Raw genomic sequence first — 24,824 nt, 5'->3', positions numbered from 1 at the left:
ATGCCTCCTGGAGCTACCTCTTCTTTTCTTTTTCTTCAACAGATTTAAAAAATGAGATGAAATTCACAAAACATAAAATTAAGCATTTTAAAGTGAATTCAGTGGTATTTAATAAATTCACAATATTGTGCAACCACTACCTCTATCTGGTTCTGAAACATTTTCATCCTCCCCAAACCCGGTACCCGAGAGGTGGCCACTCCCCACTCTCCCCTCACCCTGGTTACAGTTGGGACAGAAGTATTTACAGTCTTCTTTCTATCTTCTTTCTATCTCTATGGATCCACCGATTCTGGACATTTCATATAAATGGAATCTTAAAATATGTGGCCTTTTGTGTCTGGTTTCTTTCTACTGGCATAATGTTTTCGAGGTTCACCCAGCATGTATCCACACTTATCCTTTTTGATGGCCGAATAACATCCCATTGTATGTATGTACTGCAATCTATTTATCCATTCATCTGTTGATGGACATTTTAGGTTTTTTTTAACCTTCAGCTATTGTGAATACTGCTGCTGTGAACGTGAATGTACACGGTTTGTTTGAGTATCTGTTTTCAATTTTTTTGGGTCTATACCTAGGAGTGCAATTGCTGGGTCATATATTATTTCTATGCTTAGCTTTTTGACCAAGTGTCTCTTCTTGTTTCTCATTTTTCCATGCTGATTCCTCATCACAAAACCCTACATGGAGTGTGGGGAAGCTGAAAATCCCACAACAGGCCAAAGAGTAAGGTCAGGATTAAGGAAAGGCTAGGAACACGCCCACATTAATCATCCTTTATTTCATCTGTCACGCTTATTATGTGGGACTATTTTCAAGTTTTGGGAAAACAGACTAAAAGTTTGCTCTTTAATATTGAATCATAGAACTTTCAGGCTGGAAGAGACCATAGAGGTTTTCCAATTTGGTGAATTTTCAAACTTTCCACGGCTGACTTCTCTCAGGCCTCATGGGGAGGGCCCTGGGTTCCTCCCATCTCCCATCCACCCCTTAACCATACTGGTTAGTTTTTATTTCTCTTACATTTTGGACTTCTGAGTAAGATTTCACATGAAGAGCAGAGGGATAATATTTTAAAATCTAAGTTGTTTTTCGTTTCTGGTGTTTCTTTATATCCCTGGGTCCTTGACCCATTCAGTGAGCTTGACTTTCTGTGTTCATTGCCTTAGGAGAAGATGATTCAGAGAAAACAGAGGGACAAAGAATGGAAAGCATTCTTTGGTTGTAAATTTCAAAAGCCTGGGCTTCCAAAAGGGCAGATTTCTGTGTGTAGAACAGAGATTTGGGAAATGAGGAAAGGCAAAGACTCCTGCCTGAGGAAGGACTCAGATCTGGGAGAGGGGGAAGAGGGGTGTAGTGAATTGTGGGAGGTCCCTGGGTGAGGGACCAGACTCTGATAGGTGCAGAGTCAGTCAGCATCTAGTGACTGCCAGGCTCCCCTGGCACATAAGCCATTGATGAATGGCTTACCTGTGTTAGGTATCAAAGGAACCAAGTCTCCACTGGAGTGAGCACTGTGTCCTCCATAAGGAGGAGCTTCGATTATGGATTTCTTGGTGTCTGGCAAGGACTCCCTTTTAGACAAACATGTGCATATCATCCAATGACGAGCACGAGGCCCTCCATCTATGTCCCAATACTTTCTCATCCCTGTGGCATGTGCGGCTAGCAGCCTATTCAATTTCCATGCACCTCCTTTTCCTTGCTGCTCTATCTCCAGTTTGGTTTCGGGGGCAATGTGCCCATCAAAAAATTCCCAGGCCTTCCCTGGTGGCACAGTGGTTGAGAGTCCGCCTGCCGACGCAGGGGACACGGGTTCGTGCTCCAGTCCGGAAAGATCCCACATGCCGCGGAGCAGCTGGGCCCGTGAGCCATGGCCGCTGAGCCTGCGTGTCCGGAGCCTGTGCTCCGCAACGGGAGAGGCCACAGCAGTGAGAGGCCCGCGTACCGCAAAAAAAAATTCCCAGACTTCCTTCAATGTCATGCGGATAGTTGTGGCCAATGAGATGTGAATGAAGCCTTCCATATTCCACTGGATGAGGCTTCCAGGAAAGCTATAGCTTTCCTAATAGAAATGGACAGACTCAGCTGACATGGGCTCTTTGCCCTCTCCTGTCCCTCCTTTTCCTGCCAGACGTGGAGACATGATGCCCAGAGAGGCTACAGACACTTTGTGACCCCTTGCTGAGGATGGCAGAACAGAGATGTAGAAGGAGCCTGGTCCCTGAGCAGCTAGCTTTGAGCTGGGCACCTGCTACTCAGTTTCCTTGTTACATGAGAGAAATAAATCCCTCACTTAATCTACTGTTTAGCTCCTGAAACAGGTAACGGAGCACACTTGGGCCCCATGACTCTGACTTCATGTGGACAGCTCCAGTGGGAACACCTGTGCCACATGCATGAGCCCCATCCCATGACTGATGGGGGTCATGGTTCTGGAGACCTGGAGAAGTGGTACGGTGTGGAAGGGAAAACGCCCTGAACTTGGGTGAATCCAAATGGAACCCATTTGCCATCTCCCTAGAGCCAGGACATTGATAGACTTTCCCCTTCCATTACAGAAGAACAGGTTCACTTAAAATGAAAAAGTAAAATCCTCTGTTCCAGTCTAGCCCTCTCGCATTTTATGAGGGAAGAGAATGAAGTTTAGGGGCAGGAACTGACTTGCCCAGGATCCCACAGGTGGCTAATGGGGATTGGAAGGTAGGTCTCTCCCACACCCATCCTTTTCCCACCAACAGAGTGGTTCCAGTGCTAAGTTCCTTTATATTTTGTTTTGTTTTCTACTAAGGCGATCAGCTGAATATCTGGTGTGCCAAATTAGTGAAATTTGAGGGCTTTTGAATGAAAGTAAACAAGGATTAAGTAAATCGAATAATTTACAAGAGATCCAGATGGTAATTAAAAGGATTAAGCGTGGTATTTCTAAATGACAAATAGTTCTCTTAATTATTAATTGCCAAATTAAATGCAACAGCCTCATATGTTCTCATATTCTGATTTATTCATCAATGTACTTAAGAGAAGTGGAAAACATAAATTAACCGTACGTAAATTTCTATATTCATGAGCAGATGCAACAAGACAGGTCCCACTAGTGCAAAAGGGCTACAGCTGACATAGAACTCCAGTTCGGGGCAGTGTTGATCCCATGTGACTCTCTGCCGCTAAGAAATGGTGTCGTGATCTGGAGCTGAAGATACAGTGCTTTCCCATGGAGTACAGTTTATGGACAATTGGTTGGGAAAACAACCATGAAAGCTTTGAGACTAGCCCTTGGTAGGTCTTCAATATCTGCGCGTTTTATAGGGAACTCCCTGAGGGAGTACCTTTGGATTTTGGTAGAGTACCCTCTGGTGGCCAAATATTTTCCTGCAGGTTTTTCCACAGGAAAACTAAAACAAAACTGTATGATGAGAGTAATTTTGGAACCACCGTTTTTGTGGTGATTCTGTACCTCTTTTAGGAAAACATTCCACTGCTTCAGATATTTTATGTTCAACAAAATTTTGCTAAGTCTCAACCTGGATTGCCTTTGATGCTGTTTCAATTCTCTACTTGGTTTTTCTTCAGTTGAAGAATGTAGTGACGCTTCTCCAAGCCCCTGAAATGCACACTTTCAAATTCTGCATTTAAAGACCAATTTAGTGGACCAAATGGAAGGAAGGAAACAACTTCTCCTACCTGCAGTCAGTGTAAAAGGAAAACTTGCTACCATTCCTGTGGTCAAGTTTTATCTTCTGGGTTAATTTAATCTAAAAATGATTTTCAGTGTATGTGAGAGTACTTGGAAAACTGTCAAGTTCTGCACATATGTAAGTCTTATCTGCATCTCTGTCGTCTGTCTCAAGAGGCTAGGAAACAGGACTTCCCTGGCGGCACAGTGGTTAAGAATCCACCTGCCAATTCAGGGGACATGGGTTCGAACCCTGCTCTGGTAAGATCCCACAAGCCGCGGAGCAACTAAGCCCGTATGCCACAACTACTGAGCCTGCGCCCTAGAGCCCGTGAGCCACAACTACCGATGCCCATGTGCCACGACTACTGAAGCCTGCACGCCTAGAGCCCGTGCTCTGCGACAAAGAGAAACCACTGTAATGAGAAGTCCGCGCACCACAACAGAGTAGCCCCCCGCTCTCCACAACTAGAGAAAGCCTGCCTACAGCAACAAAGACCCAACACAGCCAAAAATAAATAAATAAACAAATAAATAAATAGACTAGAAAACAGTCACCGAGCTCAATTGTAAAGGCAGAGAATCCTCAGCCAGAAGGATGGAAGATCATTCTTTCATTCCCTCCGCAAACATTTATTAAGCACATGCAGTTAGCAAACACAAAGAAGTTCTTAAAGAGCAGGTAGTCTAGTGAGGAGAGAGAAACATCACCAAATAGTTACTGTGAATGAGTGCTTTTATAAGACAAATTCCCTTAACGTTAACCATAACACAGAACCACTTTTAACCCATAGAATTTGGACATACTGTCTAAAGACATACACCACCTGGTAACAATTATACATATATATCACATAAAGGAAAAAGAACTCACATCTGTTAATCATGGAATAATTCATTGGTTCAGATCATACCTTAACATTTCCTTTTATTCTGCCATTTTCTGAAATAACAAAAAAGAATACAGACATATCAAAAAATGAAAGAAAGAAGGAAAGAAAGAAAAGGGGAACGTTTCCGTGGCAAGCTCAGTGTCTGGCACACGGTAGAGACTCAACAAATATTTGAGAAATGAACAAATATATTACTAACAAGACGGGGGAAGGGACTGTTTTGAGTGGCTTCTGTAGCTGGTGGCTACAGAAGGAGACTGGGCCACATCTGTGACCAGGAGCCCTTTGGAGGAAAGGTTTTGCTTCTTGTCTCTCAGGGTGATGGATGAAAAGAGTGACCAGTGGTCCTTGGACAGGGGCTCCTCTGCTGAGCCAGGGACAAAGTTCACACGCTCTACACGCAAACTCACACACCTGTCTTTTCCCATTGATCTCATATGATAAGCTCACAGTTTCCCTGGCTGGGTGCAATGCGCAGCTGAGAAACAATGGCTCCTTCTGGGGTGAGGGTGTAGCTCCTGTGTTGCTCTTTCCTGCTAATTTACACAGACCAGGTCCATAGTCCCTTATTCAAAACCCCTGGGTCTGCCTCTGTTTTGGCCTTCAGCTGCTGTGGGTTTTAGAAAAGTAAAGCAGTGCACATGTTATATATAATTTAAAGCTCTCAGCACAGTCTGGGGAAATACCCCTTGACCTAACACATTAATATTTGTGCAGAAAAATATGACCATTCATACTCAGCAGGATCGATAAAAAATGTACAGAGCCTCATCCGTGTCAGGTCAGGTTTTGCCGGCAAATAGACTTTGATGACAAAAAAAAGAAAAGAAAAAAGAAAAAGTTTTCAGAGTTTTTTGCGTTTCAGAAATGTGAATAAGGTTGTGGGCCTGTGTTCGGTCTTTCTCAAAGTGCCACCTTCCAAAGGTTCATTATTCATTTTACCGCAGAAGCACATACATGTAGCGCTTCAAGCTCTTCTCGGTAATTTCACGTTCTGACGTGTTTATTCCACATTCCCATCCTCTCCACATAGCCTAACACATAATGGGTGCTTAGCGAGTTTTTGTTAACTAAACAAACAACAGTCTTGCAAGATAAAAGTTATGATAACAGTAGTTTACGGCTGATAAAACCAAGCCCCAGGAGGTTGAGGGGCTGGGCCTAGGGTGACTGGCATCTTGAACCCCTTGTGCTTTGTCCTCACATCCCTGCTGGTTTGCACACAATGGGCCTGAGGGGTTGTAAATACACCCAGGTTTTAAAAGGAAAAGAAGCTGGGTCTGAAGCCGGGGTTCTCGGCAGGGGGCGATTCTGTCTCCGCTCCTGGGGGCTGGGTGGGGGAGGATTTAGCAATGTCTGGAGGTGTTTTTGGTTGTCACAACTTGCCGGGAGTGCTACTGGCATCCGGTGGGTAGAGGTGAGGGATGCTGCTAAACAGCCTAAAACGCACAGTCCTGAAAGTTAATAGTGCTGAGGTTGAGAAACCTAAAGTTTCTAAAGGTATCACCCAATCAAGCTTAATTCAGAAAAAGCCCTAATCAAACCTTTTGAATTAGGACAGCATCCGATTCCTGTTGCTGTCACAGCCTCTCCATTACTTTGTGCAAACCCCTTACCTGCCCTGAGGCACCAGGCAGGAACTCGCCCAACCCCTTCTTTCTTTTTTTTGTTTTGTTTTTGTAAAACACCTCAAATGTTACTCATGGTACGAAATTATTTCATAAGCACCGCGTTGGTACAGAAAAACACATAGCCTAGAGCGCATCCTTTAAAACCAGAATAGCCAAGTGAAAAGTCAGTAGAGATTCTTATTTTTACTTGAAAAATAAAAATAAAAGCAACAACCACAAAAAAACTAAGGTGCACACTGGGAATTGAACAACTATGGTTTTTCTTTCGAGGGATGTGACACCCATGTTTTCTGGTCAGTAATGTTCTATCAAACATTGTACTAAACCAAACCAATCCAGGGAGATAGATGACCAGTGAAGCTGTTTGCTATCTCCTGCTTGTACTGAGCTAGACCAGAAGAACACTATCTTGGTGGGATTATTTTGACAGCGAGAAGGAAGTGCAGAGCCCCTATCCCAACAGAAAACCTAAGGAGCTGATTTACACAGAAAGGGTTTTAAGCAAACCTGCACAAACACTAGCATGCTCTAAGAAAGGAAACCTTTTAGACTACTTCCAGCATATACTCATTGTTGCCCAGTGAAATAGGAATACCAACATAGAAAGCATTTTTGCTTTCATAGCACTAACAGCTAGAAAGCACAGCATATAATACTTTGATCTTGAAGTGGGTAATCACAGAAGTTCCAAGATTATATCCACTAGGTTAGCCGGAGTATTCATCTATAAAAATATTTTTTCAAAAGCACGTAAATGAGTTATAGAAACAATGGGACTACATCAGGACCAGCAGAAGACAGTGATACAAGGACTACACATATAAGACTAGAAATGGATTTCTTTTTTTTAAAATAAGTTTATTTATTTTTGGTTGCGTTGGGTCTTTGTTGCAGTGCACAGGCTTACTGTGGTGGCTTCTCTTGTTGCAGAACATGGGCTCTAGGTGTGCAGGCTTCAGTAGTTGTGGCTCATAGGCCCTAGAGTGCAGGCTCAGTAGTTGTGGCGCACAGGCTTAGCTGCTCTGCAGCATGCGGGATCTTTGCAGACCAGGACTCGAACCCATAGTCCCCTTCACTGACAGGTGGATTCTTAACCACTGCGCCACCAGGGAAGCCCAGACATTAATTTTCACATGTAGCTTTTAGGTAAAGGACATCTCTCTAAGTTGATTTCTACAGCCAAGACTAGCTGTGATAGTAGCATTTTCACAAATCTTGAGATGGGCAGCTAGCTTGAGTTAAACTCTAGATAAACACTCCCAGTCAAAAACCCCATAGAGGCTGCAGGACTGAAACTCTGACCCATATAAGCTGTGAGTGCACAAAAAGCCTGCTGGGACATGCAAGGACCGCTGGGCAAGAGGGCTGGTGATGGTGGGTTCTCCCAATATGGACACGCTAACATGTATGCTGGGAAAGGGCCCCCCAGGTGGAATGCTGGGCTTGGGCTTGCTGCGGGAGCCACTCAGAAGCCCCTGAGAGAGGTGTCTACTCCGGGAGGAGTACTAGGTTTACTGAAGACAAGAACGTGTCCCTGGAAGGTCAGGTAATTTTCTTCTGACCCATCAATACTTAACATTAATGAAGGGTTGCAGAACAGTCAGTCTTTCCGAGATGTATTCTTCTGACGTCATTAGCCAAAGCCTCTCCCAGTCTATTCGGCTGGTGATGTCCAGAAAGATCCCAATACCTGGAGGTGGGACTTGGGGCCGCATATTGTTCTGGGAACCTGGCAATGAAGATGATTTGTGCAATGAAGATGATTTGCACAATGAAGTAACCACTAAACCGCAGCTTAAGTCCAGTACTCGGCCTTCTTTTTCTGCTTGAGAGTCCAGGAACATTTCCTTAAAAGCCAGAAAATCCGTAAACGTGAGCAGCATGTCGAAGATGTCACTGGCCACTTCATCTTTATGGTGCTGTAAAGTTGTAGTGAAAGCCTCCATGTTAAATCCAGGAATCCGCTCCAACAGCTCTTCTATATACTTTTCTACCAAAGAAATACATTCGTTAAAAACAGGCGTGTATGTGAGCTTCTTCTCTTCCGTGTCTTCAAACTCCTGGTAGTAAATCCTTGTCCGTGAAATTCCTCTGTAATAAACGGAACTCATCATCCATGATAATGTCCTCTAAATATCCAACCACAGCATCAAATTCTGCATCAGAGGTGGAAGAGAAAGTGCGAAGCTCTCTTCCTCTATGGCGTCCATCGCCGCCGCCACTGTCTCATCCACCGGGCGCGGGCGAGGTGCCCGCGGGCCTTGTACCCCACCCGCGGCCCGGGCCCGGGCGCAGCCTCAGCTCTGCTCCGCAGACACCCAAGCGGCACCGGGGAGGCCTCGCCGCCGAGGCCACTCCTGGCTCATGGCCCAGCCGGGTAGCGCATGCGCACGAGGCCTGGGCCTCAGGCTCCCTGGCTGCGGCCACGCGCCGGCCTCGAAGTCCGGCCAGGCCTCACTAAGCTCGCCACTGCCGCCGGCCACCCCTGCTTTCTTACACCCTACAAACCGAACCATTCTTCCCGCCAACTGAACGAATTCCTGACTTGGGAACAAGATATTTTGAAGTCCCAGCCCGAGGACCGGCTGGGCTACTGGCCCAAGAAGGAAAGTGAACCAACAGACTTTTCTCTCCTACACTTAAAGTAATTCAAAACCCAAAGTAACAAAAAGAATGGGTTTATAATCAGAATGATGAGTTCATATTTCTTGTTTCTTCATCACTTTGTTTTAGGAAGCCGGGAAAGAAAAACTCTTGCCCTTGGTAACTAACTTTTGAATCACCAGCAGAGGGCAGGCATTGCTCACCTAAAGGAAACCCGGAGTTGCCCGTCTGCGTTCAAGTACAGACTGAAATGCCAGTATCCGCAGGAACCCGCTGCTGGATCAACTCCAACTCCTGGTCGTTTTCTTTCTTTCTTTCTTTTTTTTTTTTTTGCTGTACGCGGGCCCCTCACTGCTGTGGCCTCTCCCGTTGCGGAGCACAGGCTCCGGACGCGCAGGCTCAGCGGCCATGGCTCACGGGCCCAGCCGCTCCGCGGCATGTGGGATCTTCCCGGACCGGGGCACGAACCCGCGTCCCCTGCATCGGCAGGCGGACTCTCAACCACTGCGCCACCAGGGAAGCCCTGGTCATTTTCTTGATCCCTGTCACAAGTGACACGATTAAAGTCGTCTCACGCAGTTATAATTCTGTATCAGGAAAGATTTGATTTCTTCTCCTTTTGGGAGACAACTACGTTGAGGTGATGTGAAAATCTTTCTTGAAAAAAAAGTATTATTTTTCCTAATTAAAAATAAAGCCTAAGCATTGAGGAAAATCAGAAAAAAATATAAAAGCACAAAGGGAAGGAAAATTTCACCTCCCAGAGATGATCCCTGTTGGTTTGCTTTTTGGAGCTTTTTCTTCTAATCTCTTTTCTATGAACACTTCTGAAATGTATTTGCAGCAGTAACACACGAGGGGTCCTAGACACACTGATAAATGTTTAAACATGCCGTGCTTTCTCGCCTCTGTGCCTTTGCTCACCCAGCTGAACTGGAGACGCCTTTACTAATCTCTGAAAATCCAAATCCAGGATAGTTTTGAAAGTCAGGCTCAAATGTCGTGCTTGATTCTCCCCAGCTGGAATCGATTTGTTTTCTCTGTATTTTTTGTGTCACTCTGTTTATGACTCTCATGGCAATTACCATCTTTTGCCTTGTATTATGATTTGTATGTACAGTTGAATCTTCCTACTAGGTAGGTCTAAATCTTTTGAACGTGGGAATATCAACTTCATCTTTCTACCCTCCATAGCAGAACATAGGGTTATCACGTAGTAAATATTCATAAATATTTGTAAAAAGGAGGAAGAAAGGAAGGAAAGATGGAATGCCATTTATAATGCCATCTGGTGGAATATTTCTCAGAGTAGAAGATTCGGAGTTGAATTGTGTCTTCCAAAATGATATGTTGAAGTCCTAATACCCTGATACCTGTGAATACGACCTTATTTGGAAATGGGGTCTTTGTAGATGTAATCAAGTTAAGATGAGGCCACGCTGGATTAGAATGGGCCCTAGACCCAATGACTCTAAGGAAAAGAATATATGGTCACAGAGGCCCACAGAGAGAGGGAATGACCCTGTGATGACCAGGCAGAACTTGCCATGATGCATCTACAAGGCAGGGATTGCCGGCTACCACCAGAAGGTGGAAGAGGCAAAGAAGGATTCTTCCCTGGAGTCTTCAAAGAGAGCATGACCCTGCTGACAGCTTCATTTCAGACTTGTAGCCTTTAGAACTGTGAGAGAATAAATTTCCGTTGTTTTAATCCGCCCAGTTTGTGGGAATTTGTGACAGCAGCCCAAGGAAACAAATGCATCATGTTCAGAACTCTTAGTGACAACAGTCCCCCCAGGAGTGAAGGGAAGTTCCATGGATATTCGGATGGAAGTCAGAATTCCAAGGAGATATAAGGAGTTCTTGGTGAGAATCAGACAGAAGTGGGTTTCTAATGGGTTCAAAGGTAGGTTTCAGTTGTTTCTTGGCCAAAATTTTAGCACAGGCTCTCCGTCTTTTCCCTTCATTTATTTTATTTTTCCCCCGCTTCATTTATTTTTGAAGGTATTTGGCCTGACTGAAGGTCTTTGAAAAACATGGCAAAAGTGAACCATCTGATTTCTTCCATGTCATCAACGGAGTATTTCTAAATGCATGTAATGGTATTGGCATCTTCTTATCTCCTAAGTAGTTTCTGTTGTATCACGATATATTTGAAAGGATGATGTGAAAAGCTAAAATATGGTACCCACCTAGCTCAAACTCTTAGAAGGGAAGGATGGATTTTCATGTACTGCAGCCATTCATTTATGTGTTATCCTAATTAAGGTTCTTATGGATTCTGAGGGTTAAATTATAACTGGGAAAATATTGCCAAAGTAGGGGAATGGAGTTTCCTCTCTGAAATAAGCCCAATTGTTCCCTCTCACCCCCACGACTCAGGTAACTTAGATTTTATGGTCCAAGATAGGTAGATCAATTCTTAGAATAAAACGACTTGCTGGGAGGTGTAGGTGAGACTGCTTGGTATATGTCATCATCTCTCCCCATAGTAGGAAACATACGTCAGCAGACGTCTAGATGACTTTCCTTGGGTTCCCATGGTAACCTTCACATGCCGCCAGAATGGCAGGAATAATGATGAAGATGATGGTGACAGGGATAACAATGCGTCACCACTGGAACAAAAACAATAGCAAACACTATTTATTCCAGAAAGGATTTTAACCTAGCAGTGTCTGGCACATAGTATCCACTCAATGAAAGTGCTGGATGAAAGGAAAACATGAATGAATGAATGAGAGGAATTGAATCCCTTATAGCAGTGCCCTTTATTGCTTTGCGACTGAGTTTATTTCTGTAATTTCCTACCTCGACGTCTGGGAGTGAGGGAGGCTCAGTAGATACTGACAATACATGGCCAGAGCTGTTAATTTCAAGCAGTAATGAGTTTTGGTTTTTCTATATCATCTCCTGTCTCTTCAGGGTCACTGGCTTCTGAGCATATTAGGGCTGGGATTTGATCCTAGACAAAGATTTCAGGGCTGCTGTGATACATTGTCTACAAAACCAAAGGCAAGGGACTTCCCTGGTGGTGCAGTGGTTAAGAATCCACCTGCAAATGCAGGGGACACAGGTTTGAGCCCTGGTTTGGGAAGATCCCACATGCTGCAGAGCAACTAAACCCACGAGCCACAGCTACTGAGGCCCGCATGCCTAGAGCCTGTGCTCCACAACAAGAGAAGCCATCACAATGAGAAGCCTGTGCACCGCAATGAAGAGTAGCCCCTGCTCACCGCAACTAGAGAAAGCCTGTGCGCAGCAGTGAAGACCCAACACAGCCCAAAACAAAACAAAAAAACACCCAAAGGCAACTACATTGAACGTTAGCAGTGCCCATGACATTTCTGCTTTCAGCTTCTGGTAAGTCACTGGATTAAGTTTCTATTGGCTAAAAATAATATTGCCATTTGAGTATTTCTTGACCTTAGGATCAATGCTAATTGATTTATTCAACAAATATTTTTTGGATACCTACTATGGGCCAGGTGCTTTTAAGGCACTGAAGATTTTTTAGTGAACAAAATGCCTCCATGGAGCTGAAATTCCAGCAGGAAAAGAGTAATAAGAAATAAAAGTGTAAAACAATATCAGGTGTTGGTCATACTATGAATCAGAACAGCAGAATAAGAGGATGGAGAATGTTGGTGAGGCAGGGATCTCTATTTTATTTTATTGTTTTAATTGAAGTAGAGTTGATTTTCAATGTTGTGTTAGTTTCTGGCATACAGCAAAGTGATTCAGTTATACACATATGTATTTTTTTCATACTCTTTTCCATTATGGTTTTTTTTCATATTCTTTTCCATTATGGTTTATTATAAGATGTTGAATATAGTTTCCCGTGCTATACAGTAGGACCTTGTTATTTATCTGTTTTATACATAGTAGTTTATATCTGCTAATTCCAAACTCCTAATTTATCTCTCCCCCATCCCCTTTCTCCTTTGGTAGCTGTAAGTTTGTTTTCTGTGTCTGTGCAGGGGTCTCTATTTTAGACAAGGTGGCCAGGGAAGGCTTCTCTGAAGAGGTGACACTTCAGCAGAGACTTAAATGAACTGAGAGAGTGAATTGTGGGAAAATCTTTGGGAAGAACATTCAGGCAGAGGGAATGGCATGTGAGAAGACTCTGAGCTAGGAATGAACTCGAGGTGTTTGAGGAGCAGTGTGGCTAGAGTGAAAAGAATAGGTCTGAGAGTTTAAGGAGATGAGGTTGCAGGGTACATGGGGGCCTATAGAGCGTAGGAAAGAGTTTAGATTTTATTCTGAGTGTGATTGGGAGCCACTGGAGGGTTTTGAGAAGAGGCATGACATGATCTGGCTTATATTTTGAAAAATAAAAATCCCTCAGGCTGCTGTGACTGTAACAGAGAAGATTTGAAGCATGGAGTTTAGCCAGGTGGCCACTGCAGCAGTTCAGGGAAGAAATCAAGGTGCTCAGACCAGGGTGGTGCAATGTGGTCTGTTTCTGGGCATGTTCTGAAGGTAGAGGCGGTGGGACTTGCTAACGAATGAAGTGTGGGATGTGAAGGCATGAGAGAGATGTCAAGGAAGATTTCTAGGGTGTGGGTGGGTGTATACTTTACAGTTATGGGGGAGACAGGGAGAGACACATTATGAGGAACAAAGTCAAGATCTGTTTCAGCTATGTTAAGTTGGAGATGCCTATTAGACTTCTGAATATCATGTTCTTCTGATAAGTTATAGACGTGTGTGTGGGTGTGTGCATGTGTGTAAAATAATATGAAGAAATGGGATGGAATTAAAAGAGCACTGGACACGATGTCCAGAAGCCTGGACCCAGCTGTAGGAAAAAGAATAAAAAAGCTATGTGACGGTAAGCATATAACTTAATTAACTTCTTGGGTCTGATTGTATCTTTAAAATGAAAAAGTTCATTAAGATGATCTCTTTCGGGGCTTCCCTGGTGGCGCAGTGGTTGAGAGTCCGCCTGCCAATGCAGGGCACGCGGGTTCGTGCCCCGGTCCAGGAAGATCCCACATGCCGTGGAACGGCTGGGCCCGTGAGCCATGGCCGCTGAGCCTGCGCGTCTGGAGCCTGTGCTCCGCAACGGGAGAGGCCATGATAGTGAGGGGCCCGCGTACCGCAAAAAAAAAAAAAAAAAAAGATGATCTCTTTCTACTATTTTCAAATCCTGTGATTCCGGCTTGTGGTATTTCTACCATATAACTCTAGGCCCTTGTAGAGTAGCTTCCCTGTTGCCCTAAGAAGGCTATCAATGTCCTAAGCTTTTCCTGAAGGCATGCTTGTCTGGGCAAAGGAGACAGTGCTTTGACCCATTCATCATTCTCCATCACCAATAGTTGGAGCATGATGAATCCATGATAAAGAGAGTTTTTAGTTAATGTACGTTCTCGTTCTTACATAATGGGTGCGTTGTGGTTGTTCTGTACTTAAGATGTTACGCTGTGGACCTGTTATGAGGGAAGCCACCTCCATTGCATGGGAGGAAAGGTTTAATCTCGAGTGAAAAAATGCATTTAGACGAACACCACATCCCACCTCTAACATTTACTACATGGCCCCCACCTTAACTGTGAACTCCAGTGGGCTTGCCTCAGTTTCGTATTAGTTGACTGCTTTATGTACGTCACTTGGCATTGCTGCTGAAGCGCTCATTGAACTGCTTCCTTCATTGCCTTCTAGATCCAGATAACCCTCATTCTCTGCTTACTTCCCTGATCCTTTCTTTCCTGTGTCATTGTCATTTGCTGACCTTTCCTTTTCCTCCCCATTCCTTGAAGAATGGACTCTCTCCATAAGGTCCTGTTCCTGGTTTTGTGTTTATTCCCTTTTCTTTCTGCACATCCTTCCTGGACCATATTATTTTCTGCCTCGACTTCCTCCACCACTTGGATAACATTGATTCCTAAATCCTCAACTCTGACCTCTCTTAGGAGCTTCCTATTTTCAAATGATGATTAGGCATCTTTGTTTGTATGTCTTCCACATGTCAGATCTAAAATCGAAGTAATTATCTCCTCCCTCTTCTCCCAAACTGATTTTTGTTCTCTTGTGTTCTGTATCTTGCTTAATCCCATTATCGAATCATTCAAGCCAGAAGTCTCAGAGTCAGCCTTTTAACTTCCATCTTGTTCGTTGCCGTAGTCAGGCTCCAAGGTGGCCCCCAATTATCCTCACCTCCTGCTGTTTGAATCTTTTTATGGTCCCCTTCAACAATGTATCATGATTGCTTTGTGTGACCAAAGAATATACTAGAAGTGATGGTGTGTGGCTTCTCAGGTTAGGTTATAAGAGAAAGTACCACTTCACCTTATTCTCTTTTAGGGCACTTGCTCTGGGGGAAGCCAGCTGCCATATCATAAAGACACTCAAGCGGCCCTATGGGGAGGTCCATAGGGAAGGAACTGCATCCTCTTGCCAACAGTTAGCATCAACTTGTCAGCCATATGAGTGAACCATCTTGGTCATGGATCCCCTAACCCCACTCAAACCTTCAGATGGTGTAGCCCTGGACGATCTACTGACTGCAACCTGAGAGAGATCCTGAGCCAGAACAGCTAAGCTGTTCTTGAACTTCCTGACCCACAGAAAATTTGTAAAATAATTGATAAAAAAATTATTATTATTTTAAGCTGATACACTTGGAGTAATTTGATATAAAGAAACAGATGACTAAAATATTTATAAACCACGTTTTCTTAATCACTGAATTCTTTTTTTTTTGTGGTACGCCGGCCTCTCGCTATTGTGGCCTCTCCCGTTGCGGAGCACAGGCTCCGGACGCACAGGCTCGGCAGCCATGGCTCACGGGCCCAGACGCCCTGCGGCATGTGGAATCTTCCCGGACCGGGCCACGAACCCGTGTCCCCTGCATCGGCAGGCGGACTCTCAACCACTGCGCCACCAGGGAAGCCCCATCAGTTACCTTTTAAAAATATCAATCTGATAATGTTATTCCACTCCTATATCCTAAATCAGTCAGGATAGCCTGAAGTTTTGTTGCGGTAATAAATAGTCTCCAAATCGAAGTGGCTGAGACAACAAAGGTTTATTTTTTACTCCTGCTGCAAGTCCACTGTCATTCATTGTAATCACTCAGGAACTGAGGCTGACAGAAAAGCCAGTATCTTAAGATTGCTGGTCACTGGCTGGAGGTAAAAGAGAAGGTGGCAAAGCATGCACTGGCTCTTAAACGTCCATGCGTAGGTGACCCCCGTCACTTCTATTCACATGTCATTGGCCAAAACAAGTCATATGATCACTTCTAACTTCAGGTGGGCGGGGAAATTCTATCCCATCATGTACCTGCTTAAAACTTTGGTCCCACACTGCTTTTGTTTATGTGTTTATTTATTTTCTTAGAAGTATAGTTGATTTATAATGTGTTAATTTCTGCTGTATAGCAAAGTGACTCAGTTTTATATATATATATATATATATATATATATATATATATATATATATATATACACACTCTTTTCCATTATGGTTTATCACAGGATATTGAATATAGTTCCCTGTGCTATACAGTAGGTCCTTGTTGTTTATCCATCCTATATATACTAGTTTGCATCTGCTAATCCCAAACTCCCAATCTTTACCTCCCCCCCGACCCCCACCCTTGGCAACCACAAGTCTGTTCTCTATGTCTGTGAGTCCACATTGCTTTTAGACTAAAGTCCAAATCCCTTTGCAGAGTATGCAAGGTCCTTTGTGATTTGGGCGCAGTCTACGTTCTCAACATCAACTCCTCCCACTCTCTACTTTTCACCCAATGCTCTGCTCCAGTTACACTGAATTGCTCTCATTTCTAGAACATTCTATGTACTTTCTTGCCTCTGTGCCTTTGTACATGTTGTTAAATGTGCCTGGCAGACAACTACTCATCCTTCAAGGCCTTATTTTCCCTTCCTTTATGAAGCCATCCCAGAACTCCCTAAATAGTCACTCCTTCCTCTTTGACCCCACTCTAATTTGTAAATATCTCCATTATAGCATACTTTTCAACACATCACAGGGTAGGAAGTTATTTATTTCTATATCTGTCTCTTCTCTAGTCTAGAACTCCCTTAGGGCAGGACCAGTGTCTTTACTCACATTTATGTGGCCATGCCAAGCACAGAACCTGGTGTAGCTTAAGAAATATTTGTTGAATGGGGGCTTCCCTGGTGGCGCAGTGGTTGAGAGTCCACCTGCCGATGCAGGGGACACGGGTTCATGCCCCGGTCTGGGAAGATCCCACATGCTGTGGAGCGGCTGGGCCCGTGAGCCATGGCCGCTGAGCCTGTGCGTCCAGAGCCTGTGCTCCGCAATGGGAGAGGCCACAACAGTGAGAGGCCCGCGTACCGCAAAAAAAAAAAAAAAAAAAGAAATATTTGTTGAATGAATGCATAAATGTTCTTTTCCACAATCCTGGGATATTAATCATATACCCTCTACTCTCTGGTTCATGTACTTTAAGGGATTTCTGCCATCTTATTTCTTTCCCACTATGTCATTTTATATCTCCCACTTTCTAATAAAAGACTGACTCTTTCACTTAAAAACCCAAGAAGTCTGTTAGTCATACCCCATGAATTCCCTAAGTAGCTCTGATTGAACTCTCACTTGTGATTCCCGACTAATTTCAATCACATTTAATGCCAGTATTTATTGCACTCTTTATATGCCGGACACAGTGCTCGGTACTGGGGGACATGAAGACAAATGATAGTGTCTGTGCTCTTTGAATCTTGCACCAACATACTCTATTTCACCCACACCTTCGTGTGTACAGTGAGATCTGATTAGGTGCCTACATAGAGGGGGTTAGCTAAAGTTCCTATTCCCGTTTTTTTCTCACTGTAGGATCCATATAGTCCTTTAGTGGGAAGAGTCTTCCTTCCCACCATCTATTAACATTCAGGCTGTTACTTGGCAGTGTTGGCCACTTTAATTATTAACCAACAGAAACAGATTAAATAAAAATTTTAGGACAGGAAACTGGAATTTGAGATGAATACATTTCATAAATCAGAGTGAATTAGGAATGTTCTTCACCTGGAGTGATATTATGGTGTGGGGTGGGGAGTAGCTGGGCACCTTGAAATGTGTCCAGTCTGAATTGAGATGTTCAGTGATTGTAAAATACACAATAGATTTTGAAGATGATACAAAAAATTGAGAATCCTATAATCATTTTTCATACTGATTACATATTGACGTGATAGTATTTTGGATATATTGTGCTAAGTAAAATGTATTATTAAAAATTATCTGATCAGTTTCTTTTTTACATTTTTAATGTGGCTACTAGAATATATCAAGTTACATATGTAGCTCACCTTTAGGGTTGGCATTACATTTACAGCAGACAGCCCTGGTCTAGAAGTTAAACATCACCCATTCGGTTGGTTGTTGCTTCCACCTTCCTTCTTTCCCTTCCTCCCTCCTCCCTTCCTTCCATGCCTCCCTTCCTTTACTGAGCATCTTTTATGTTCAGGTTCTGTTCTAGTCTCTGGGTTCTTTCTAGCAACGTCCAATTTAATGGCAAAGAAATTCAGAGAAACAAATTATTACACTCTAGTGATAAGTACTTTCTTAGGCCATATATTGGGGGTCCTTTGGGGGAGAATTTGATTCCCAGGAGCTGAGGAAACTTGAGCTGACTTTCAGTTCTGCCTGCAGCCTTCTGTGGGAAATGGCTGCCCCCAATCAAACCAGTCTCTATAATTATGGCTCTAATTACTCACCTAATACTGCAAGGGAACAATGACCCTTTCAGTCATGTCAGGAGTGGAAGGAGAAAGAAAAAGGAGCTCAAAAATTGGGACTTTACAGTGTACAAAACACTTGCTCTGGGCTTCACATGTACCACCTAACTTCATCCTCTCCACAGACCTTTGGACTATATATTACTGTAATTACAGGTAAGGAAACCAAGGCTTAGAGATATTCAGGAACTTGCACATCTCACCTTGGCCAACTGTCTTCAAAGAGGCATTGGATAATTGGGTGTGGCTGGCTCAGTGCTAATCCTTCACCAAAATGAGGGAATTGTCTTATTGATCATGAACTAATAATATCACCTCATACACAAAGGATATTTCATGGCTTTAATTTTTTTTTTAATTTTATTTATTTGTTTTTATTTTTGGCTGCATTGGGTCTTCGTTGCTGTGCACAGGCTTTCTCTAGTTGCGGCGAGAGGGGGCTACTCTTCGTTGCGGTACGAGGGCTTCTCATTGTCGGGCTTCTCTTGTTGCGAAGCACGGGCTCTAGGCACGCAGGCTTCAGTAGTTGTGGCACGTGGGCTCAGTAGTTGTGGCTTGCAGGCGCTTCAGCACAGGCTCTTGAGCACAGGCTCAGAAGTTGTGGCACACGGATTTAGTTGCTCTGCAGCATGTGGGATCTTCCCGGGCTAGGGCTCGAACCTGTGTCCCTTGCATTGGCAGGCAGATTCTTAACCACTGTGCCACCAGGGAAGCCCCATGGCTTTAATTTTTAAATCTTTTCCTTTATTATTTTTTTACCTTTCATTTTTCTAAAATTGAAGTATAGTTGATTTATAATCTCATGGCTTTTAATATCCATGATCAATTTATAGTAATTTTGGTCCAGCTTCCTTATTTCAACAATTCTGCCATTTGGTCAAATGTCACTATCAGGATCCTAGTGAGTTCTATTCTATCTGTTATCCATCTTTCCTGTGCAAGTTAACTTCTGCTTTCATCCCAGGAGTTTTTCAGTTGTAGTATATTACGTCTCAGATGACAGAATGCTTTCTATTAATGGGAGAGAAGAGCTCTCAGAGGCCTTTACCTTTTCACGTTAAGCTCCTATTTTCATTTTGTTTTTATCAATTATTATTTCCTTTCACGTTTTTCAGTTTGAATAACCTATTGCTACCAATGATGAATATTGCCTGAGAATGTTAGAGTTAACCATGATTTTAGCTATTGTGAATTAATGAAAATGATTTTTACATTAGTACTGAATTAGCTGAATGGAATTAGTTCCAAGAAATAAGTCTAGGACCTTTAATTCATACCTCCAACACCCCAAAAATCATCCTTCAGAAAGTGTCTAGGAGTAAGGTATTTTAGGATAAGAGCACTGGCCAGACACTCGTGATCTGGTGTCTGTCTGGTTCTTTGTGTCTCTGTTCTGCCGTCCTCAGTGTTGGTTGCATCTTCAGGCTGGCAGCAAAACGGCTACAACAATATCAGGCAGCCGTCTAAAAAGAACAACCCACAGAACCTTCCAGTGGCTCCTTATGGAGAATGAGCGAGGGCCCTTAGCAGACTTTTTCTTGCACCTCATTGGCCATCACTGGGTCATTAGCCCGTGCCTGAGCCAATCACTCCGAAACAGTGGCATTAACCTTGGTGGGGCTGACTTTGGTGGGAGTCACCTTCCCCTGAGGCACTTGGCTGTTACACCTGAGCAAAATTATGGTTCTGTTAGGAAGGAAGAGAAAAAGAATGGGTGTTTGGTAGGCAATAGTGGTGCCCACTCCAACAAAGCCAGCACAATTCAATGTGATGCAGATGATAGGTAGTTATTTTGGTGGACTGTGGTACTACAAGGAAACACTAGTGTTAGTGACTTGATTATCAGGATAGTTAAGAAAGCCATAGTGAGTAGGAGAACACTCCATAGGCACTGAAGTTTCATAGTCAAGAATATGGTTATATATAAAATTGCAATGTTGTTGTTCTGCTGATGAATCCAGGCCTCTGCAGGGGAAAACAGATGTTTAGAGCAGAGTTAGAAGAGAGAAGAAATGAATCCAAGTTCTGCTGCCTAATATTCAGGTGTTTCATCAACTTAGCTGCTTGAGTACCTGGAGAGAAGGCAAGACGCTCTGAATCAGATGTTTACACATAAGTAGTAGGTCAAAAATAAGTTAGCCTTTTGTTACATCATGCAGCCTGGGGTGGTGTTTAGTCACATCAGACTTCTTATTTATTCACGTTAACAGTAGGAACTAACAGGACGAGTGTAATAGGTGGGACTGGATCCAGACCACACTTGGGAATAGTGGGAAGTTCTGCAAATTCTTGATTATTCACAGCAACGGATGAAAGCAAGAGCACAGCTAATCTAAATTGGCAGTCAGAAGGGCTTCTTTTTGGCAACTATGACTTGCATATGAATATGTGTGTTACCTGCTGTTTTGTTACTAAAAAATCTGGCTCCAGAATTAGAAATCTCTCCATTTCCTCCCTTCTGCCCTCCTGCTGCTCTTTGGACCTCTGTTTCACTCAGATGGAGTAACCCCCATGCCTCTGCAGATGCTGGTCCTTCTTAGAATGCCCTTTCCTACCTTGTTCACCTGCAAATTCATGCTCCTCTTTCTGGATTCAGATCAAGGCTTTGGAAATTCTCCCCCGCTAATGATTTCCTGCCACTGAAGTGACTGAAGTGGTCTATTGTCTTCAGAATGTCTCCAGCCTAAAAAGAAGCTCTTCATCTTCTTTGTCATCAGAAGGATGACAAACTGTCCCAGTTCACCTGGGCCTGGGCCTGATTTTCAGTGCTAAACTCACAAAAGTTCAGGGAAAACTGTCATGAGTTGGTAATCCTAGGATATCAGCCAGTTAAGAATAAGGAGAAAAGAGGGACTTCCCTGGTGGTGCAGTGGTTAAGAATCTGCCTGCCAATGCAGGGGACATGGGTTCGATCCCTGGTCCAGGAAGACTCCACATGTCGCGGAGCAACTAAGCCCGTGCACCACAACTACTGAGCCTGCGCTCTAGGGCCCGCGAGCTACAACTACCGAGCCTGCATGCCACAGTTACTGAAGCCAGCATGCCTAGAGCCCGTGCTCTGTAACAAGAGAAGCCACTGCAATGAGAAGCCTGCACACTGCAATGAAGAGTAGCTCCCACTCGCCGCAACTGGAGAAAGCCCACACACAGCAACGAAGACCCAACACAGCCAAAATTAAATAAATAAATACATTTATTTTTTAAAAAATAAAAGAATAAGGAGGAAAGAGAGTCAACAGGGGTTGGGCGGCAAGAAGCAGTAGGCGAGGTAGAGGGTAAAACGGTGCCAAAGCTCTCATGAATCCCTCTCCCTCAAACTTCAAAATTCATTACTCTGTTCAGGCTTTGAAAACAGTGAATGAGAACAGTTTTGAGATGGAGACAATTAACAAGGTGTTGGTCTTTTTTAAAAATCTTTTTATTATTATTATTATTTTTTTAACATCTTTATTGGAGTATAATTGCTTTACAATGGTGTGTTAGTTTCTGCTTTATAACAAAGTGAATCAGTTATACATATACATATGTTCCCATATCTCTTCCCTCTTGCGTCTCCCTCCCTCCCACCGACCTATCCCACCCCTCCAGGCGGTCACAAAGCACCGAGCTGATCTCCCTGTGCTATGCGGCTGCTTCCCACTAGCTATCTATTTTACGTTTCGTAGTGTATATATGTCCATGCCTCTCTCTCGCTTTGTCACAGCTTAACCTTCCCCCTCCCCATATCCTCAAGTCCATTCTCTAGTAGGTCTGTGTGTTTATTCCTGTCTTATCCCTAGGTTCTTCATGACATTTTTTTTTCTTAAATTCCATATATATGTGTTAGCATATGGTATTTGTCTTTCTCTTTCTGACTTACTTCACTCTGTACGACAGACTCTAGGTCTATCCACCTCATTACAAATAGCTCAATTTCATTTCCTTTTATGGCTGAGAAATATTCCATTGTATATATGTGCCACATCTTCTTTATCCATTCATCCGATGATGGACACTTAGGTTGTTTCCATCTCGGGGCTATTGTAAATAGAGCTGCAATGAACATTTTGGTACATAACTCTTTTTGAATTATGGTTTTCTCAGGGTATATACCCAGTAGTGGGATTGCTGGGTCATATGGTAGTTCTATTTGTAGTTTCTTAAGGAACCTCCATACTGTTCTCCACAGTGGCTGTATCAATTTACATTCCCACCAACAGTGCAAGAGGGTTCCCTTTTCTCCACACCCTCTCCAGAATTTATTGTTTCTAGATTTTTTGATGATGGCCGTTCAGACTGGTGTGAGATGATATCTCATTGTAGTTTTGATTTGCATTTCTCTAATGATTAATGATGTTGAGCATTCTTTCATGTGTTTGTTGGCAGTCTGTATATCTTCTTTGGAGAAATGTCTATTTAGGTCTTCTGCCCATTTTTGGATTGGGTTGTTTGTTCTTTTGTTATTGAGCTGCGTGAGTTGCTTATAAATTTTGGAGATTAATCCTGTGTCAGTTGCTTCATTTGCAAATATTTTCTCCCATTCTGAGGGTTGTCTTTTCGTCTTGTTTATGGTTTCCTTTGCTGTGCAAAAGCTTTGAAGTTTCATTAGGTCCCATTTGTTTGTTTTTGTTTTTATTTCCATTTCCCTAGGAGGTGGGTCAAAAAGGATCTTGCTGTAATTTATGTCATAGAGTGTTCTGCCTATGTTTTCCTCTAAGAGTTTGATAGTGTCTGGCCTTACATTTAGGTCTCTAATCCATTTTGAGCTTATTTTTGTGTATGGTGTTAGGGAGTGTTCTAATCTCATACTTTTACATGTACCTGTCCAGTTTTCCCAGCACCACTTATTGAAGAGCCTGTCCTTTCTCCACTGTACATTCCTGACTCCTTTATCAAAGATAAGGTGACCATATGTGTGTGGGTTTATCTCTGGGCTTTCTATCCTTTTCCAATAATCTATATTTCTGTTTTTGTGCCAGTACCATACTGTCTTCATTACTGTAGCTTTGTAGTATAGTTTGAATTCAGGGAGCCTGATTCCTCCAGCTCCATTTTTAGTTCTCAAGATTGCTTTGGCTATTCGGGGTCTTTTGTGTTTCCATACACATTGTGAAATTTTTTGTTCTAGTTCTGTAAAAAATGCCAGTGGTAGTTTGATAGGGATTGCATTGAATCTGTAGATTGCTTTGGGTAGTAGAGTCATTGTCACAATGTTGAGTCTTCCAATCCAAGAACATGGTATATCTCTCCATCTATTTGTATCATCTGTAATTTCTTTCATCAGTGTCTTATAATTTTCTGCTTACAGGTCTTTTGCCTCCTTAGGTAGGTTTATTCCTAGATATTTTATTCTTTTGTTGCAATGGTAAATGGGAGTGTTTTCTTGATTTCACTTTCAGATTATTCATCATTAGTGAATAGGAATGCCACAGATTTCTGTTTATTAATTTTGTATCCTGCTACTTTACCAAATTCATTGATTAGCTCTAGTAGTTTTCTGGTAGCATCTTTAGGATTCTCTATGTATAGTATCATGTCATCTGCAAACAGTGACAGCTTTACTTCTTCTTTTCCGATTTGGATTCCTTTTATTTCCTTTTCTTCTCTGATTGCTGTGGCTAAAACTTCCAAAACTATGTTGAATAATAGTGGTGAGAGTGGGCAACCTTGTCTTGTTTCTGATAATAGTGGAAATGCTTTCAGATTTTCACCATTGAGAATGATGTTGGCTGTGGGTTTGTCATATATGGCCTTTATTATGTTGAGGAAAGTTCCCTCTATGCCTTCTTTCTGCAGGGTTTTTATCATAAATGGGTGTTGAATTTTGTCGGAAGCTTTCTCTGCATCTATTGAGATGATCATATGGTTTTTCTCCTTCAATTTGTTAATATGGTGTATCACGTTGATTGATTTGCGTATATTGAAGAATCCTTGCATTCCTGGAATAAACCCCACTTGATCATGATGTATGATCCGTTTAATGTGCTGTTGGATTCTGTTTGCTGGTATTTTGTTGAGGATTTTTGCATCTATGTTCATCAGTGATATTGGCCTGTAGTTTTCTTTCTTTGTGACATCCTTGTCTGGTTTTGGTATCAGGGTGATGGTGGCCTCATAGAATGAGTTTGGGAGTGTTTCTCCCTCTGCTATATTTTGGAAGAGTTTGAGAAGGATAGGTGTTAGCTCTTCTCTAAATGTTTGATAGAATTCGCCTGTGAAGCCATCTGATCCTGGGCTTTTGTTTGTTGGAAGATTTTTAATCTCAGTCTCAATATCAGTGCTTGTGATTGGTCTGTTC

At 42.9% G+C, this 24,824-nt stretch overlaps 1 long non-coding RNA gene and 1 pseudogene across 1 annotated transcript in view; one reads left to right on the top strand and one right to left on the bottom strand.

The window, feature by feature from the left end:
• Window positions 1-24,824, top strand: part of LOC109548275 (uncharacterized) — a 389,180-nt gene that overhangs the window by 14,864 nt on the left and 349,492 nt on the right. The window lies entirely within an intron of this gene.
• Window positions 7,772-8,416, bottom strand: LOC117308647 (ADP-ribosylation factor-like protein 2-binding protein pseudogene; annotated as a pseudogene).

This window comes from Tursiops truncatus, chromosome 17, assembly GCF_011762595.2.
Source record: "Tursiops truncatus isolate mTurTru1 chromosome 17, mTurTru1.mat.Y, whole genome shotgun sequence".
Taxonomy (NCBI): Eukaryota; Metazoa; Chordata; class Mammalia; order Artiodactyla; family Delphinidae; genus Tursiops; species Tursiops truncatus.
The sequence above is the reverse complement of the archived record's forward strand: the minus strand, read 5'-3'. Positions and strand labels throughout refer to the sequence as shown.